The sequence below is a fragment of the Talpa europaea genome (genome assembly GCF_964194135.1).
Source record: "Talpa europaea genome assembly, chromosome: 12".
Classification (NCBI taxonomy): Eukaryota; Metazoa; Chordata; class Mammalia; order Eulipotyphla; family Talpidae; genus Talpa; species Talpa europaea.
Window position 1 is genome coordinate 57,610,916 of NC_140079.1, and position 6,601 is coordinate 57,617,516.

The following is a 6,601-nucleotide window of genomic DNA, read 5'->3' on the forward strand; positions in this document are numbered from 1 at the left end:
CATGGCAGTGGCTAGGTGCTAGACAAGACAGTACCCCTATAGTCATGACTTCCAACCAGCTAGTACCAGTGAGAGGACCTACCCCCAATGGACCCCCCCAAGAACTCCTTTGGCAGCAAGATTATCTAAGTTATGTTTATATACGTCTTGACTTTTCTCTTTTGTTATCCCCAGCCTTCAGCAAAGTCTGTTTTAAATATCCCCCCTGGTCTCAGCTGTGCTACAGAGTTGGCAGGGCAGGATCCCGGCTCATGTTTGGTCAGAACATTAAATGGGAGCATCTCTGTCCCCAGATGAGCAGCGGTGGCCCTAGTAATTAACAAAATATTTCCCTCAGGCTGCATTTTCCAAAGTGGGTTGCACACACTGTGAATTCTGTTTGGATATTAATAAGCCTTGTAGGGGAAAGAAAGCCAAGGTCAACCAGGTTGGAGAATGTGGAGTCAAACAACCTAAACAGGTTGGCATCAAGCAAGATATCTCAAGGCATATCTCAAGGTACTACTTTCCTGTGGCTGCTCTTACAAATTAACACAAACATGGTGACTTGCATTCTCTCAACTACTGGAGGCCAGAAGTCTGAAGTCATTATCACTGGGCTGGAATCGAGGTGTGGACACGAGCTCTCATGGAAAGTTCATTCCTCGCTGCTTAGCTCCAGGTGGTGGTCCATACTTCTTTTTTTTTTTAATATTTATATATTTATTTCTGCATATAAGAACTGGAGTACAGGCCAGAGGTGTGGGGGGTGAGAGGATTCACCAGAGACAGAGTGGGGAACAGAACAGGCCGATTGACTGAGATACACTGCTGAGGGGAGCATCAAGCGAGTCATTGAAGGTCTGCTATGCCATGTGGGTCACCTCCCTGGCCAGGGATTGAACTTCTGCTGCAGTGGTTGCAGATAGCTTCATAGCACTGCGTCTTAACTCCTTGTGCTTCCAAGCAAGTCCCTTGTCCACGCTTCTTGACTTGTGTCTACATCACTACTTGTGGGCCAACATCTCCAAATCTCTCTCCCCCCCATCATCACATTATCTTCTCTTGTGTGTAAGATTTCCCTCTGCTTCTCTCTTATGAAGTTACATGTGATTCATTTAGGGTCTACATGGATAATTCTGGATAAATGTCTGCTCTCAAGATCATTTAATACATCTTTTGCCATATTAGGTAATACTCACAGGCTCCAGGGGTGAGGAAGTGAATATATCTTTCTGTGTGGCCACCATTCATTTCCCTATAGGCTTTAATACATTTTGAGCAGTGTGGGTCTCTGCGATGAGGTTGGAGTTTGAGTGTTTGTCAAACCTCTGTGACAAAGTTTCTGAAACTTTCTGCTCAATTGCTGTTCTCAGGAACACCCTTTGGGAAATTTCACAATGGAAAGATGAATCTTGGAGAAAAGTCAAGGTCAATCAGGCCACCCTTCTCCCTGTGGATCTGGATTTTATCTTACTAAGGAAAGAGCCACTTTCCTTGCATCAGATATCTGTATTTTATCTGTATTGTACAGATGAAAAAATGAAAAGATATCAGAGTTTCACAGGGACATCTAGCCACTCTCAACAGGTGAGGTATCTCTAGGGAATAGTTAAAATATTATTATTGGAAGTTTTAAAACCTGGATAGAATTCCAGACCCCACCCAACCTCCTACAAACAAGCTGAATTTCCCTGGAGAAGTACTGAGCCTCAGTTTACTGAGCCTCAGTTTTCCCAGCCATAAGATGGGGATAACAACCACACCCACCCAGTTGTAGCTTGCAAATGCTGTGTCTAAAGCAATTCATTTTATTTTCTGAAACCCAAAATTAAAAAAAATAAAATCCTTGTCCCACAGGTTAGTTTTGATGAGGGTGGAAGTAGACTTGTATTGGTCTTCTCTGGACTTCAACTTGGTTTTCTCTAAGAGATTGATTTTTAGTAAAAGATTACAGCCACATGATATCCAGTGTTATACAGACATTGCATCACTTAGTGATGCAGATATGTTCTGATAAATGCATCATTAAGGGATTTCATCATATGTGAACATCACAGAGTATAATCACACAAAACAAACCTGCATGGTATAGTGTACTACATACTCAGCTGCACAGTACAGCCTACTGAGAACCATCACACCTGCAGCTCATAGTTGTGTTAAGCAAATCATGACTTTATTTCCAACACTTGGCATCTCGTATGTGTTCAGTCAATGTGAAGGACTCTCCTTGCCCAGATCACTTTTTCCCAGTGTCAGTTCTGTAGAATCATGGAATCCAGGGCCCTTGAGAGATCTAAAACTGCAGTTTCCAAAAACTGATCTGAAGGCTAGGGAAGGCTGGCTCCAGGAGAATCAGCTGGGAGCTCATTAAATTCAGTTGCCAGGCACCGCCCTCGGGTCTCTGATTCAGTAGATATAAGATGGCATCTTGGAATCTGTGTTTTAGTAAGTTTCCCAGGAGAGACTACAGCCATCCATGCATGGCTTTCCCATGATAGAGCAAGTCTAAACACTGATCTAACCTTCCCTACAACCTTGATACAGAACCATTCAGAAAGCATTGCACTAAATAATCGATTTCTCTTTAAAGATCTCCATGGGATTTCTGCAGCTTTCCTTCACTAGAGATACTCTTTGTACCAAGTGATCACATGAGATTGATATAATTCAGGGCATTTTGGCTCATTCATTCATTTATCTATTCATGTGTTTATTGTGCACCTACTGTTTGCCTGGAACCATGCTAATTAATTTACAACATTCCTTCTCAGGAGATCCCTTGTCATCACAAACTCTTTTTTTTTTTTTTTCTTTTTTGCCTTTTCCACTTCATTATTTCCTTTTCTCTTTTCCAGGGGATATCTCTATAGTAAGGAGGAAGCTTTTCTTTCTTTAAGTGATAAATCTTTACATGCCTCCGAATCATGGATCCTAAACTTTGGAGGAGTCTGAGAGACCCTATCCTTAGAAATGTGAGGTGGCATCATGCCTATTTTCCCATTTATAAATCAACTAAATAAAATTCAGGAACACTAAGTGATTCTCCCAGTGTCAGAATCAGGAAATGTAGGACCTAGATCTCCTATCTCTTATTTTCTAAACCTCCCCTCTTATATCTCAAAATAATGTTTATCATAATTTTTATTCTGAAATAATGTATGTGAGAGTAATGTTCTTCCATTTAAAAAATACTGCTTTTGAATAATCCTTTGTCTGACTTGAGGAATGGGCCTTTTCTTCTTCTGGAAGGTTCATAATTACTTATTGACATCCTCTGATATTCACCAGTGTAAGCTTATAAATAAATACCACATACCCCCAAACTGAGCCAGCCAATATCTATTACCTGGTGGAGAAGTGAATTGTTAGCTATACTGGATTTTCCAAGGCAGTGGTGGGACCTGGAGTTTTCACAAGTCTTCAGCTCTGGGGGGTTTAAGTCTCTCCCCCGAACCCTACTCCTCCTATCTGTACTGTCTCTATTCCAGAGATGTTCTGTTCATTTGTTACAAACAGTCCCTGAGGCTGTTGAAGGTGGGGGGAGGAAGGGCAGGTTCCCAGGCTGTTCTGAAGCTGTGATGGGGTGAAGCAGCCAGGAGCCACACTGTCCCTTTTCTCTGAGTACATTGTAGGGTGCGGGGCGGTGCTGCCCTCCTGTGGCAAGTCACATTCGGGGGAGAAGAGTAGTGGTGACCCATGTCTCTGACCTGTGCACTCCAGGACCGGGCTAATCCCACAATGTACATTTTTCATTTTAAACAAAGTTCTATCACATTTGCATTTGCTGTGTTTGTCCTTTTCAAGGTTTCCAGATACAGCTGCTGCTTTCTTTGCTCACACTTATTCAGAAGTTAATAGATGTTTAGACACTAGAGAAGGCTTAGGGCCCATAGTTAGGGACTCAGATCCAGGGGTACATTATGAGAACAGGACTGTGGTTTTCTTCTGAGGCAGTGAGAAGTTTGAGATTTGTATATTTGGGGCCATGCAAAAGTAAAATGCCTGGTGCCCCCAAAGGTAGAGAGAGCATGAGACCCTCCCTACTGTGTGTGTCTGTGGGGGCAGGAGCAGTGTGTGCATGTGTGTGCACAGAAAAGACTCTTGATTTGGTGAGCATGGTGATCTTTTTTATCTTTCTTTTAAAATCTTGGTATTTTAACATTCCATTTTCACTCCACGTATTGGGCGTAAGATCATTCAAAATAGACCATGAAGCTTTTGGCAATGAAATCTAAAGTTCAGAGGATCTAAATTGATGAACTGTTTGTCAATCAGTAAATAGTACTAATTATGAAATCCCCATCTTATCTCTTTTCCCTTTCTCTTTGTCCATCTAGTTGGTTCAAATCACTTGAAAAGTGATCAAATGACTTGGTATACAACTATGCAATGAATGCATTCTTGTACTTACAGATTCAAGTAGCTTACCTTTCTCTTCTCCCCTCTGCCAGTCTGCTGCCACCCCCCATCACCTCCCTTTACCCAAGGGCTTAGATTAGGGAACATTTTGCTCTATTTGCAAAGCCATGAATTGGGACCTGCAGCACACCTGACACTTGGTGTTTATCCCTGGAGTATTCAAGAGAATATTTGCATATTTCCTGAGGAGCAGAGTCTGGGAAGCCACCAGTGTCAGCTGCCATGACCACCCTTCCAGAATAACTGGAGTGGAAGGACGTACTTCATTGTGTCTAGGCTTCGGATTTATTTTGAGGCTGGGAAGTTGGGGGTGGAGGGGAAAAGAAGGGGCAGAAGGAAGACAGATGAATGGTTAATAGAGGCTGAAGTGGCAGCTTTAAAGAGAGCACAAACACAATAGACAGACCGATGGATTGATAGATTGGACCCAAGATGTAAATAGGATAGTTTATCTAAGCTGTTTAGAGTCTTTCCTTTTTATCTATCCATCTATTTATCTATCTGCCTTAAGCAGGGACTGATAGGGGAACAGACAGATAACATGAGTAGGATGGATTAACAACAGGCCCAGGAGCCTTCAGGAGAGCCCAGGGGCTGTGGGATCAGAGGGCAGGGGCAGGCTTCTCCCTGGAGAACTTGTACTTGTTCTGTGCCCCAAATAAAAAACACCACCAAACTCAGCCAGAGAAGTTTGCTCAGGCAGACAGTGCTGCTTGCCACCTTCCTGCTGTGGACCCCTCCTCTAACAATTTGCAGGTGTTCTATTCTCAGACCCCAGGACGTGGATAGCTGCCAATCAGAGAAGGATGCTGTGAGAGCAGGGTTTGGTGTTAGCATACATTTTTATCCCAAAGCCTTGCTTTAAATTCTGGTCAGGCTTCTAGTCTTGCAACAACAACAGGAGAAAGGAAAAAAAAAAAAAGAAGAAGAATTCTAACCGCGCTCTGACTGTTCCGGAAAGCTGCCAGCTGTCAGGTCTGCTTAACTGACAACCTGGTCTCCAGAGCCCTGGGAGGGAGACCAGCCCCTGGAGAGGCAGGTCTGGCCTGGGGAGGGGGAGGGTAGTTTCTGGCTGCTATACTACCTCTGAGCCTCAACCCAACCCCACTCCCAGGCTAGGCCTGTAGGGGCTTGGACCTGGGCTACTCAGCAGGCTGAGAGAGAGGCACAGCATGAGGCGGGCACTTCCCGTGTTCTAGAGTCATCTTGGGGAAGAAAGGGCCACAGAGTAAAAGAGTGGCTGTGATGTAGAGAAGTCAGGTCATCTCAGCACCTCTTTTGTTAGGATAGGAGAGACTCCTCAGGCTTAAGAGGAGGATGTTCAGAAATTCCCATCACTCTCTCCCCACATACCAGTGCAGGGGATGCCACCATCAGCCTCTGTGACATTGGGACTGAGTGACAGCCCTCAGGCTAGTCAGTCATTACTCCCAGGACAACCTGGTCCCTTCTGTTCTCATCAGTACATGCTGGCTTCCCGCCTTTCTGCTGGACCCAAATTTCTAGGTATAAAATTTCTGTGAATCTTAAGATCACTTTTTCAGGGCAAGTACTTGTGTCAGTTGGAAAAACATAGCTGGGCTTGATCCAATCCCACTGCTTACTCACATGTGACCTTGATTTCAGTGTCTACTACTCAGTCTATGACCTTAATCCTAGTCCCACTGCTTCAGCCTCTGTGACCTCCACTCCAGTCCCCACTACTTACTGACTTTGTGACCTTGATCCAAAGGCCCCACTACCTACTTATGTGTGCTCTTTAGGAACATAAGGCTTATCTTTAAAATGGAGATAATCTTTAATCCACAGAGCAAACAAAATTGCACATATGGAGATATTTCATCAACTATAGAACTCTAGAAGACATTATTCTACCCCGATTTATCTTTGTTTCCTTGACAGCCCTTAGCACCAAGACTCATACCGAGTGGGCACTCAATAACAGTGAAACGAACAAATAAAAAATAGATGAACAGATCTCATCGAGCAACGCGTCTCTCCGTTTGATCAGGGGATATCTGGGGCTCCCTGCCAAGCCGCAAGATCAGAAACTCTGGGACTCTGAACTCTCAGGGTTTCTCTGGTAGTCAGAGTCTCAAAACTGTCAAGTTTCTGCTCCTAATAGGAAAGCAGAGGACTCATAACAAGGATTCTGGTGATTTTCAGGGCATGGATTATGTCATCATTGAATCTCTAG